Source organism: Equus przewalskii, chromosome 26 (genome assembly GCF_037783145.1).
Source record: "Equus przewalskii isolate Varuska chromosome 26, EquPr2, whole genome shotgun sequence".
Taxonomy (NCBI): Eukaryota; Metazoa; Chordata; class Mammalia; order Perissodactyla; family Equidae; genus Equus; species Equus przewalskii.
Window position 1 is genome coordinate 36,238,071 of NC_091856.1, and position 13,791 is coordinate 36,251,861.

Genomic DNA, 13,791 nt, shown 5'->3' on the forward strand with positions numbered 1-13,791 from the left:
AACACTCACCCAACAACAGCAGAACACACATTCTTCTCAAGGGCACATGGAACCTTCTCCAGGATAGACCATATGTTATGGCATAAAACAGGTCTCAATACATTTAAAAAGATTGAAATCATACAAAATATTCAGAGAAAAATGTTTCTCTGAATACAACAGAATGAAATTAGAAATCAATCACTAAGGAAATTTGGAAAATTCATAGACAGGTAAGAATGAAACAACACACTCCTAAACAGCCAATGGGTCAAAGCTTGATGAGGAAAACGAGAAAGGTCTTTGAAGAGAATGAAAACCAAAACCCAACAGACTGAAACCATGAGGGATGCAATTAAAGTGGAGGGAAATTCATAGCCATCAAAGTCTGCCTTAAAGAAGAAAGAAGATCTCAAGTCAATCTCCTCACCTTCCACCTTAAGGAACTAGAAAAGGAAGAACAAACTTTGCACCCAAGGGGATGGGGCAGTGGGCATCTGCCGTGGTGCTACGGCACGTTCACCCCAGTAGTGCTGGCCTGATGGAGGAATGGGACAGCCTTGAGGGCACAGCTAAGACTGCCTCGGAGATGTTCCTGTGAAGATGGGGTGCCATACTCTAGGGTGTGTGATGCTGTGCTGCCAGGAGGCAGAGTCCAGGGGCTGGGAGCCAAGGGTTCCAGGAGGAGCCGTCCCACTCACCCTCACCTCCAGTCATAAAGGTGGGGCCCTAATCTGCCTTACTCAGAGTGGGTCAAATTTATATTCTCCATCCTCACAACTCTAGGCTCTGTGATCATGGGGTCCTGCCTCCCAGAAGGGGACACTTCCACCATGATTCACCGTAAGAATCCCACTAAATGTGAACTCATGCCTGCCACCGGGTCACTTCAGGCTCTTTTTTGCCAAAAGACCATCCTGGTAGGGGAAATTGGCCCGGGCATCAGCAGGCAGTGGAGCTGCTATTACATTGTGGGGGCGGAGACGAATACGTATGGCAACCAGGTGATCCGCTGGGGGCATCTCTTGGTCTTTCTCCCCCGAGTTCTGCCTGCGAGTAGATAAATCAGCAGCCACAGCCTGAGAAGCACGTCACAACCAGGGGCGCAGACTCAGTCCACCAGGTAAGTCCACCAGGTAGCACCTAGAGGTGCTAGTTGAGGGCAGAGGAAGCTAGAACGGCGGCCAAGGATGGAGATGGTGAGCATCACCCTCTGGCCTTGCGACCAGCCGCAGTGACAGGGTGCCTAAAGGAAAAAAATGATAAACTATACTCCTTTAAAATGAAGGATTGTGTTCATCAAAACATACAACCGAGACATGAAAAGACAAGCCACGGAGTCAGACAACATATTTGCCATATGTACATCTAACAAAAGACTCACATCCAGGATATACAAAGAACGCCTACAGATCAATAAGAAAAATACAGCCAGTAGAAAAATGGACAGAAGTCTCGAACAGGCACTGTTTCAAATAGGATTCCCGAGTAGCCATTAAACACATGAAAAGTTACTCAACTTCATTAGTCACGAGGAAATACAAATAAAGCTCCGGTGAGATCCCACTCTGTACCCACTAGAAAGGCTGAAATTTGAGACCCTGGCAATATGTCGTGTTGGCGAGGATGGGGGGCAGCTGGAGCTCTCACACTGTTGGTGGGGGTGTGGGGCGGTCCCACCACCGTGCAAAACCGTGTGCCACAAAGCTGGATACACCTGTGCCCTCAAACCCCACAATTCCACCACGATACTAGGTATGTCCACTCCGCAGAACCTGCCAAAGGGGACATAGAAGAATTCTATCGCACTGTTTGAACTGGCCGCCAAACCGGGAACCACCCAATGTCCACCCTCAGAAGAATGGACAAGTAAATTGTGCGTGTTCATCACCACGTACACAACCCTGGTGGTTAGCGAGCCCTGAGCTCCGAGCCACAGTGTGGGCGCATCTCACAGACAGCGTGCTGGGGCAGGGACCTGGGCGAGAAGCAGCGCATTCTGTCTGATTCCGTTTGTACGGACTTCAGAACAAGCAGACCGGACCAGTGGCTTTAGCAGTCAGGACAGTGGTTACCTGGGGGGCAGTTGGTGACTGGAGCGGTGCGAGGAGGCTTCTGGGGGCTGGTCGTGCTGTACTGATCTGGGTTTTGTGCGCACCTGTCCAGCTGTGCACTGCGGGGGGCACACTGTTCCGCACGGTAAGTGGTGGTTAAGGCTATCTGCTTAGTGGTGAGTGATCCGGGCGCTGGTGTCCTCTGCCACCCGACTCTTTTGGGCCCCTGGATCGCCCGCTGGTCTGTAACCCATTCTCTCTGTCTCGTCCACGCAGTCGTGGACAGGACAGAGCTAGCCGGGACTAAGGCGTGCTTTTTGGCTTCAGGCCACGAGTTTCCTGGCCTCGATGTCTTGTGATGAATGACCCTGGGGGTCCCAGCTCCTCACCCCCTGTTCTGGACGACAGCACCTTCCCCACCGCCGTGGACTAAAGCGAGTCCCCCTCAAGTCACGTGCTGAAGTCCTGACTCACGCCCAGGATGACCGTATTTGGAGAAGGGCCTTTGGGGAGGTCGTTAAGGTGAAATGAGGTCATAAGGGTGGGGCGCTGGTCTGCTAGGACTGGCCTCCCTGTTGGAGAAGGAGGAGGAAGCAGGGCTCTCTCTCTGTGCCTGCAGAGAAGCGGCCCCGCGAGGACGCGGAGAGGAGGCGGCACCTGCAAGCCGGGAGCCCTCTCGCCGCCGCCCAGGCTGCCAGAGTTGGTTGTGGTCGCCGGGTGGACTAGGACACCACAACCCAGGGGCAGCCCTGGGGGTGTAGTTTTCCTGTCCCAGGAGGGCAGGGGCAACTCCCTCTGCTCCCACTTTGGCCCGGTGTGGGCACCCCTCCTCCACGAGGGTGGAGGGTGTGGGTACAAGTCGGGCCTCGGAGACCCAAGCTGCTGGGCTCGAATTTCGGCTGCTCTTCTGGCTGACCTCGCTACCCAGCCTCCCTGAGCCTCTGTTCCCTGCTGTCAAGTGGGTCGATGGCACCTATGGCACCAGCTGCTGAGGGATCAAGGAGAGGATTTGCCCCTGGGAGCCCTGAGTGCGGGGGCCATCTCCACTGGATGACGGGCCCATCCAGGACCCGGGTCCAAGCCCTCCCCAGAGGCCAGGGGTAGAGGGCGGCCGAGGGTCTGGGGGATTGTCCCTTATCACAAGGTCCAGGTCATCATCACCTTCCGCACGGGGGGGGCAGTTGTGGCATTTGCCCATTTGGGGGGAGAGCACAGTTGTCCTGAGGGGAGCTACGGGGCGCAGGCATCCCATTCCTGCCTCTCTCTGTTTCCGCAAGAGGGTATGATGGCCTTGGTGCTTTGTTAGGCTGAGCAAGCCAAGCCTGGGGAAGACTCTGTTTCCTTGGGGCAGCAGCAGTGGTCTCTGTCCTGGCAGGCAGCTGGCCACTGTCCACTGCCCTCCCGGGCCTGGAGTCCTGCCTGCCCCCGGGGACTCCCGTTAGTCCCCTGCACAGCGCCTGGCCCACCGGGGCTTCTCCTGCTAGCAGACCCACAACTGGTCCTCACCCTGGAGATGTCCCCTGACCCCGACCCTTGGCCCCTGACCCTGGGCCCATGAAAGCTCATCATGCTTCTCTTCCCTGCAGGGTTCTGGGTAGATTCTGGATTTTTAGCTTTAATAACTGCAAATCTGGGCCCGAGGGTGTCCTGCAGAGGCCCTGGCTCTGGGTCCTTTCCTCGCTTGCGACCGAAGCACAGACCACGGCGGGCTGCGGGCTCGGTGTCTCCCAACAGCAAATAAATAAATTGATGAGGGCCGCAGCTCTCGGGGAGGCTGACACGGATTGTATTTGTGCAGTGGGAGGAAGAGATTTCTCTAAATTTAATTATAATTTAAGTGTAAAATATGCCTCTTCGGGAGTTTCTTGCCTCGTGTATAATTATTTCGCCCCTCTCTCGATCACCCGCATCACGACGCCTCTGTGTGCTGCGAGCAATTAATTTATAGGCTGGTAATAGGCTAAAACAATATTTAAAGTCATTTTGCCCAATGTAGCTTTTAAGGAGGGATCGAGATAATAGTTATTTAAAGACACAAATTTATCACTTTGGAGTCATTAAGGAATTTCTCCTCCCCGGCCGTCCCCTTCCCCGGGCACCAGCAGCAGCCTCACCCCTCACACGCCCTGGACCCCTTCGTCCCTCATCAGACAGGCCGGGCTCCTAGGACCCTGATGTGGCAGAAATGACACCGGATTATGCGTGGGCCCCCGGCCGGGAGTCGGGAGCTCGAGGAAGACAGAAGGCCACTGGCTCCTCATTAATTAAGTTTGGGCAGAATTTATCAGCCACCCAGGAGGCAAGGACTCGGAGGCTGGAGTTGCAGAAGTTGCTTTGCTGCCTGCCCGTCTTGGGGCAGGACGGGTGCAATCCATGGAATACAGAGGCGGTCGTGGAGGGGAGCCCACCGCCCAGGGAGGCTCAGCCTGGTGGGAAGAGAACGGTCCCCAGCGACTCAGAGAACCCACGCACAATTGCAGGGACTGTCGCACCGCGGGCAGGCTGACGACTGTGCCCAGGCTCTTTTTCTTCCCGAGGGTACGATTCTGAAGCAGTGACAACTCACGGAAGGGGCCTGGGAACCAGGTGGAAGGGGAAGGGAGGGAGGAGGGTGTCGGGGGAACATTGCCAGGACAAAGGGGAGCTGCTTGCTTGGTGTCTGGCAAACGCCTGCATTGCCTCCTGGGGAGGCCCCTAGATGTCAGCCTTCAGTCCCAGGGCCGTCTGTGGGGCCTGCCGAGGGGGACGCAGTCAGCTCGCTGGAGAAGGACCTGGGCTTTGGGACCAGATGGAGCTGGGGCTGGATTCCAGCTTCGCCTCCCCCCTCGGCGACTTTGGGAATCTCAGGAAACCCCTATGCACTGTGCCCGGGCGGTGCCAGCCGGGTTCTGACCTGCCGCCCAGAGCCCTGGAGGGCATTTGGTCACACACCCTTGGCAGAGCCGTAGGGTCCTCCCAGAGAGCACCAGAGAGGGACGTCACTTCCCTTCCTGAACCTCAGTTTCCCCGTCTGAACAGAGGGTGGATGAGATCGTCTCTGCCCGGTCTCTAAATTGTCAGACTGTCCTCTAGCTCCGACATTTTAGGATCCTACGACCAGGCGCGTAGCAGGTGCTCAGAAACCCTTGTGGTCATTTGTTTAGTCAACAAACCTGTGTGTGTGCCGGAGCCAGGCTCAGAGCCATCCTCGCAGGTATCTCGGAGCGAGACCCAGGCCTGGGCCCCCACTCTCCTCAGCGGGCACACGGGAGGGCTGTGGTGGGTGGGAGCCCAGAGTGGGGATTCCAGGAGGAATGGGGGTGGGGCAGAGGAGCTCCGGGTGGGCAGGGGAGGAGCTCCGGGTGGGCAGGGGAGGACCTCCTGGGGAGAGCTCAGCAGACGGCCAGGAGGCGAGGCTCATGGTGCAGGCCCGGTCAGCCTCAGACTCTCCTGAAGGTGGGGGAGAGGCCAGCGTGGGGAGGCGGGTGAGTGGGGGACACAGAGGAAGAGCAAGCCAGGAACGTGACCTTTGAGGATCTGTGATCCTGGATGAGCAAGGTCTGCCCAGCTCCTGATGCTCATGAGCTCCCGTGGAGGACAGAATGGCGGAAGGGTTCCGGCCACCACCCACCCCTCGCAGTAACGTTTGCAGCCCGGGCCCGGCGAGGGGGCCGCTTTCCACCAATAGTGGTGGCCACGTCCATGCGTCTTCTGCCAAGAGCCTCATAAAAGGACCCGGACTGGAAATCAATTCTTTAAAGCTGAAATCAATAACAATAACTAATATTAATACTGATTATCCTTTCTTATTGCACTTTGCTTGCAGACGGGTGGTAGTTAAGGACCAGCAGAGGTGGCTTAACAATGCTGGATGGGGCGGGCTGTCCCGGGGCCACGGGCCAGCAGCCCCACGCTGGACACCCCGGGTGGCCGGACGCCTCCAGCTCCTGCATCTGTGGTTGAACTTGTCCAAGGTCTGGTTACCTCGTCGTGGTCCCCACGTGATGGGCTCGTCAACTGCGCAGCTTTGGGTGGGGGAGCCCGTGACCTCAGCAGCTTAGGATGGGGGCTGCAAAGGGGCACAGGGGTTGGGACATTTCCCTGGGGCCTGCGTGCTCCTGGTGTTGGCTTCTGCCCATGGGGAGAAGCCAAGGCCCCCGCCTCCAGGGAGCCCCGAATGCAGAGTGGGGAAGGAGGGAGGGAGAGTGTCGCGTACAGAACGGCGCGAAAGACCCCCATGCATCCCCCAAACGGGGTGGCCCCGGCTCAGGCCAGCTCTTTGCGGGGTTCTCTTCATGAGGACAGCCCAGGGCTTTGGTCAGAGGCTACAGAGTGGGAGCCCAGAGTCGGGCAGGGGACGCCACCACCCACGGGGGTGCCCCGGCCTCCAGACACAGCCCTGGGGGCCTCGGCGTGTGGCACTGCAGCGAATACTCCCTCCGCTCCGAGAGGAAAATCACTAACTCCCACCTCCCAAGGGAGCAACGGAGGGCCAGCAGGGCCCCCCGAAGGCCACACATTCTTGGGGGCAAAGCAGGATGCAGGCCAGGGCCTGTCTGCCTGCCGGGCCCCTCGCCGCCCCCATGCAGCGTGCAGGGGGAGAGCAGGTGGAGGGCCTCACAGTGAGGGGGAGGATGGCGGAAGTTAACGTTTAGAAGCCCTGCGGGAAGGGGAGCGTCAGGCCTGGGGGGGTCTCCCAGGAGGGGGTCCCGCCTCTTGAGGGGTCCACCTGAACATCGTTATCAGCCTCTCTGGGCCTCAGTTTCTTCCTCTGTAAATGGAGCAGTGACAGCACCCACCTCACAGGTGACCCTGAGGGTCCCATGGGCTCACCCACCCTGTCCTCAGACTGTGGCCCCGCCCAGCAGACACCGCCCCAGGCGCGGCTGTTATTATTGTTACCGGTGTTGTTATAACAGCGGGCTGTGGGGCCTGTCTGTCCCCTTCTTGACCCAAAACAGAACCTGAGGACACCCCGGCCCTCGCCTCCCCCTGCGGCCACCTCCCCCCAGCTTCATCCAGCTCCGGAGAAGCCCTTCACCAGCGCCTTTTGTGTGAGACCGGCCTTGGCCTTCCCCACCCCCCCCACCGCGACTTACAAGATGCTCGCTAGATGGTGCTTTTGTTGGCCCTGTGCACAAGCACTTCAGAGAGTGTTCACACACAGCGTGCGTGCACACACAGTCCCATGCCACACTCCTGCCTTTGGAGGCACCATGTATCGAGGGAAGAGCGCCGAGGGGAGGGATGATTGCATGTGTGTGCACACGCATGTGCCAGTGTTTTGACGACACAATTGTAAATTATTTATTAGACAGTGTTAGGTGGCTGGGTATGTTACACAATTAGACATTTTCTGTGTCTAAGTTGGGAATCTCTGGAAAAAAATACATACTGCAGCGTAGGCCTGAAACATGGGAATCAAAGGAACGGCTCAGGAATAATTCAGAGGGAAGGGGAAAGAGAGTCACCTCGGGGGCCACAGAGACAGGGTCATTGGTCACTTAGTGAGCCTGAGCTTCCTAGCAGCCATGGCAAGTAAAGAAAGCAGTTTGAGTTTGCAGTTCTGGCCAATGGGAGGAAGCATTCACCCGGAGGACTAGTTTTCCTGGGGCCAGAGCCCAGCACTTGTTCATCAGACATTTCCTGAGGAAGGAGGACGGGAGTGCTCCATACTCAAGGGGCTTCTCCTTCTATGGCCCTCAGCAGAAGCAGAGGCATTTCCAGGAGACATGGAGTAAGCTGAGCAGACACTTTGCATCTCTGGCTATGGAGTCCCGTGTGGCCTCAGACCAGAGAGTGGACTCCAGGGACAGGACCGAGCCTGCCCTGCTTACCACCACGTTCTGGGGCAGAGCTCAGTGACCAGGCCTATCAGGAGCTGGGTTCACAACTGTGGGGTGAAGGAAGGGATCCCTTAGTCCCTCGGAGGCAGGAGGGATCCTGTGGGTGAACCGACAGCTGGGCCGGGGTCTCCGGTGGGCCTATGATGGGCTGGGCTGGCCTAGGTGAGAAGACGGGGCCCCTGTTGCTCTGTGACCTGGGAGGCTTGGGCTAGCCCTCAGGGTGGGGGTGGGCACACTTGGTGGCCGTGCCCACACTGAGCTGACACATGGGCTACAGATGTCGGCTGTCGGCTTTCATTCTTCTTGTGAATACTGGGCGGGCGGGGCGGAGGGCAGAGGGTTGGGGGATGGTCTCGAAACACTTTGTGGGCCAGGCCTTCACCTCCGGCCCGACACCGAGGCTCACGCTCGCCCCAGATTCCACAGCCATCTCGAGGGAGCGGGAGAGCAGGGTGGGAGGGTGGGCCAGCCTCTCCTGGCTTGGCAGGAGCGGGAGAAGGTGTTGTCCTCTGGGGCACTGGGTTTGTGCTTCTGTCACAAACCCCATCGTTTTCTCTTGAATTAGAACCGTTTGTGAGCCCATGTGCCCCTACCCCCATCCACACCAGGCCGGAGGGACTGGCCTGGGTCTTGGTGGTTTGGAAGTTTCTGGAAGGTCTAGCACAGTGTCTGGCAGAGAGGAATTCGCAGGAAGTGTTCAGCCAACTCTTCTCCAGAGTTGTTTGGACATCAGCCCAGGCCCTGAGCTGTGGGTGAGGTGGGGCCAGAGCAGGATGCACCCTACACCCCGGGCCCCCAGCCTACGGGTCCCGGTGCACCGAACCAGCAGGAGGCCTAGATTCTGGCCCTGGCCCTGCTTCCAACGGCAGCGAGGCGGTACCCGTCCCCCATCTCTGGGCCCCAGTGTTCCCATCTGTGGGAGGCGGACTGGGGGACAGCCCCGGGGAGGCCCTTGAGGGTGGGTCTCTATCCTGCACTGCCTTGGCTCTGGCTGCAGTTGGTTCGGGCTCCCCATGGGCTCACACTCCCCGGCCCCCACCCCAGCCCCCACTTCCGCTCTGGCTGTCCCCCGCTGCCTCTCGCGCCAGCCCACTGGGGCTGTGTTTACCCACTGTCCATCCGCCTTGATGTGGACAAACAGACTGAGGACAGGCTGCAGGGAGAGAAGATAAGACCGGGCCAATGGAGCAAAGGTGAAGACTCTGTCCTCACTCACCTCCCCTTAGTTTATTTACTGTCCCTGAACCTTCGTCTGCCCTCCCAGGGACACAAAGGTCAAACCACGGGGCATTTGGGAAGGCCCGACCTCAGCTCTGGGAACCCCGGGGGCTCAGCCAGGCTGCTGGAGAGATGCACAGAGGAAAATATAAATAAAAATAGTGCTGCCCACAGCAGCTTTGTATATCTGCCTGCTTCCCAAGCACGGGGCTTCCCTTCCCTCAAGTGTGTCCCCCAGCAAATTGGAGTTGTCATCACCTCCATTTGCAGACGAAAAACCTGAGGCTCAGAGAGGCTGCGCCACCCAGCCGGGAGCACACTTCAGTAACACATTAGGGTCGAGATTTTAATTCACGTTCAGATTTTGGAGTCCAGGCTCTGGAGGAAAGCACGGTGCTGTCGCTGAGTCTCGGAGTTGAGGATAGCAGCTGGCAGTGCCCCGGCAGCCGGGGGTGAGGCTGGGCCCATCCGCGCCCTCTGCAAAACACCCACTGTGTGCTGTGCCTGCCAGGGGCGCAGGCGGGGAGAGAAGGGAGACGTCCTGCTCCGTGACCCTCCGGCAATAGGGGAAGAGCTGACAGTGAGGGTGTCGAGGCCTCGTCGCTCGCTGGCCGCTTGCTCCAGGCTCTGGGACGGGCTCTCAGTCTGATTTCTTCCCAGCACTTCACGTGCATTCTGCTTAATCCCGTGTTGTGACCCCCACCCTCCCCTATGAGGCAGACATTGTGCTGTGCAAGGGGATCCCATCATCAGAGGCGGCAGCTGGTGCACTGGGGGCCGAGAGACGGCTTTGGGGTGGCCTGGGGCCACCAGGGCCTTCTCCTCTCTGAGCTGCATCGGGGACTTGGTCACCATCACGTGGGAGCAGAGTCAGGGAGCGGGGTTTTGGACCCTTCCCTAAGGGAGCACTTAGTGGCCAGGGTTGATGACGGGAGACCAACACCTGGAAGAAGCTTCTGGGGCACTGGGGGGACCAGGTGGGAAGGAAATGCCAGCTGGCCTCTGTGCTGGAGAGGGCACCGGGGCCCTCCCATCCCAGGAGCAGGTGTGGGTGGGGCTCAGCTCTGGACCTTCTCCCGGCGGAGATGGAGGCTACGCAGGCCTGGGGGCGTTTCCGAGAAATGTCGGGGACTGAGAAAGGGCCCGTGAGGGAGCTCACACCATGATGGTCCCGCCAGAGCAGGGGGTCACTGGATTTCCGTCTGCAGAGCTGAGCCCCGCACAGTCTAAAGGGACTCCCGTCTCCTTCCACAAGGGGACCTTCTGAGCCCTGCTTGTCGCAGAGGGACAGCCCCCCCCTTCCTGGGGCTGCTTCCCACCACACAGAGCCTCCCCCAGTGGAGATCCTCCCCAAGGCCTCAAAGCTTCCACGTCGGTCTGTGATCGCATTCGCCAGCCCCATTCCTCTCCCTCCATTTGCAGATGGAAGAGGGGCGTTTCCACGTGGGCCGAGGTCCCTCATCAGGAGGCAGAACTGGCCATACCAGGTCTCCCGCTCCCACGGGGGAGGGCAGCCACCCTGGGTTTCTTCCTGACTCTGAGCTCTGAGGGCTGCATACAGCCCAGCTTGTGTGGCGGGCATTCAGGGAGTGTGGCCCACAGGTTCAGAGCACGCGTGGTCAGAGAGAACCCAGCCCCCCACCTGCCAGCCATGCCACCTGCAAGGCCACAGGACCAGGCTGGGCCCCACTCCCCTAATCTCTAGAATGGGCTGGTAGCCTTTCCCAGCAGGGCTGTCCTGAATTAGCAGGGCTCCCCTGGGAGCCCGGGGGAGCGCGGGCTCACCTGCATAGTGCCTGGCCACGCAGGCCCCCCTTACTGTCGGTTGGCGGCTGTCCCTTGTCCCTTACTGACTGACATTCGACACTTGCCTGTTTGCAAGTGAGACTTGCTGGAGGTGCCGGGAATGAACCCTCCCTGGGAACAACCCTCAACCAGGTGTTGGTGGTTAGGCGCCCCCCCGGGAGGGGACAGTTCTGGGGTGTGCCCCACAGTCCTGTAGAGGCTCCCAGGGCACTGAGTCCCCAACAGCTGCAGCAGAAACCTGCTCACAGAAGCCCCCTTCTTGTCTTCCCGCCTCCCCGAGCCCCTCTTCCTTGCGCTGCCTGCACCTTCATCTGGATCTCCAGGTGTGCTTTCAGGGGCCACCTGGCTAGGAAAGAGGGCTGCTGGCTTATCATCCAGACCCTCAGGGCTGATTCTGGTGGGGGAGGGAGAGTGGGTGGGCTTCCTGGGGGAGGCATCCTTTGAGCAGAGTCTAGAAACAACTGGGGAAGGGAAAGTAGGAATGGGCTCTGTGCTCCTGAGACCCCCCCCATACACTGCATCCCTACCCACAGCTCCCGAGAGCTGGTGAACCAGGACAGCCCTTTGCCCCTAGTCCCTGGACTGGGCAAGATGGGACCCTCGTGGCCAGAGGGGATGAGGCTGCTCGGCCACGCCACGTGGATGAATTCCAGGTCGGCTCCTCTGAACCTTATTTGTACAAAGTTAATGTGGTGTCATTAGCAGTTGGAAAAGCTCTGGGAAGTTAAACATTAAGCGGTGTGTGTGTGCTGGGAAACATGGTCTCTTGCGCCCAGGGCTGATGGTCAAGGCCGTGGCCCTTGGTCTTGGCCTTAGAGTTCTCCGACAGACAGGCTTTCTAAGTGGCCATCACTGAAAGGTGCTCAGCCCGGAGCTCCATCTCATAGGGTCCACACTGGGCTCCAGCAACGGGCCAGCCCCTCCAAGAAACCCGGCGGTGGGGGGGAGCCTCTGGGGAGGGGAGCTGGTTGGGAAGATTGGAGCAGTGGCTTTCCAGAGTCTCCTGGGATTCCTGGGCCAGCCCAGGAAGGCTCCCCACAGGAAGAGGCGGCCCAGCCCCAACCAGAGACAAGACGACGTGGGGACGTGCCGGGCCCGGGGCTGGGCCAGCATGGGCATGTCTTTCCCAAGAAAGAGAGAGAGGTCCTCAGGCGGGTACCAGGTCTCACACGTGGGTCCACAGAAGGGAGGGAAGGGAGCAGCTCAGGTCTGGAAGGACAAGCAGCCTGAGGACTTGGTGGGTGGGTCATGAAAGGGGGCCCCGGCCACTTCTTCTTCCCTCCCTTCCTTCCCGTCTTCCTCCCTTCCTTCCACAAACACATCTCAGAAGCACCAGCTCTTGCGTTGTCTCTGTGCGGGGTGCAGCCGTGAACAGAGCTGGTCTCTGCCTCTTCTGGGAGCCGCCAGTCTAGAGGGGCACAGACAGGTCAGGCTGCTGCACGCGGTGCAGTAACCCTTCAGCGGGAACACACAGGAGGCATCACCTTTGAGCTGAGTCTGGATAGTCAGACAAGGGGAAGGGTATCACTTCTAGAACATGCCGAAGGAAGGGGGAAGGCGGCAGCAGGTGGGCACAGCAGGAAGGGCCGCGTGAAATGGTGCAGGGATGGTGCGCCGCACGACCTCAGCTCAAAGTCCTGTTGGTTACGTTCCATCCACAGGCAGTGCCTGTACCCCTAACTGTGTTGTATAAGCATCTGTTTTTGTGTCTGTGTCTGTCCTCCAGGGCGGGCATCAGGTTGGGGCATCTGTACCTCTGGGACTAGTGGACAGTAAGTGGTGGGTGCCAAGTGAATTCTGAATGGGCAAATGGACAGATGGATAGATGGATAAACGGATGGATGAGTGGGAAATAGGGTGGATGTATGGGTGAGTGGGTGGGTGAAAGGGAGGTGGATGGGTAGATGGATGAATGGATGGATAGATGGGTGGACAGGTAGGTGGATGGGCGGATGGATAGATGGGTGGATGGATGAGTGAATGGATAGATGGGTGGACAGGTGGGTGGATGGGTGGATGGATGAGTGAATGGATAGACGGGTGGACAGGTGAGGGTGGATGGATGAATGATAGATGGGTGGACGGGTGGGTGGATGGGCGGATGGATAGATGGGTGGATGGGTGGGTGGATGGGTGGATGGATGAGTGGATGGATAGATGGGTGGATGGGTGGATGGGGGTGGATGGATGGATAGATGGGTGGACGGGTGGGTGGATGGGTGGATGGATGAGTGGATGGATAGATGGGTGGACGGGTGGGTGGATGGGGGATGGATGGATAGATGGGTAGACAGGTGGGTGGATGGGTAGATGGATGAGTGGATGGATAGACGGGTGGACGGGTGGGTGGATGGATGGATAGATGGGTGGACGGGTGGGTGGATGGGTGGATAGATGGGTGGACGGGTGGGTGGATGGGTGGATGGATGAGTGGATGGATAGATGGGTGGATGGGTGGATGGGTGGGTGGATGGATGGATAGATGGGTGGACGGGTGGGTGGATGGGTGGATGGATGAGTGGATGGATAGATGGGTGGATGGGTGGGTGGATGGGGGATGGATGGATAGATGGGTAGACAGGTGGGTGGATGGGTAGATGGATGAGTGGATGGATAGACGGGTGGACAGGTGGGTGGATGGATGGATAGATGGGTGGATGGGTGGGTGGATGGGTGGATGGATGGGTGTACGGGTGGGTGGATGGGTGGATGGATGAGTGGATGGATAGATGGGTGGATGGGTGGGTGGATGGGGGATGGATGGATAGATGGATAGAGGGCTGGATGGGTGGGTGGATGGATGGGTGGGGAGATAGATGAGTAGATGGACGGATGGGTACATGGTTGGGTGAATAGGTAGGCAGATGAATGGAAGGGGAATTGGGTGGTCAAGTAGAGGGATGTATGGG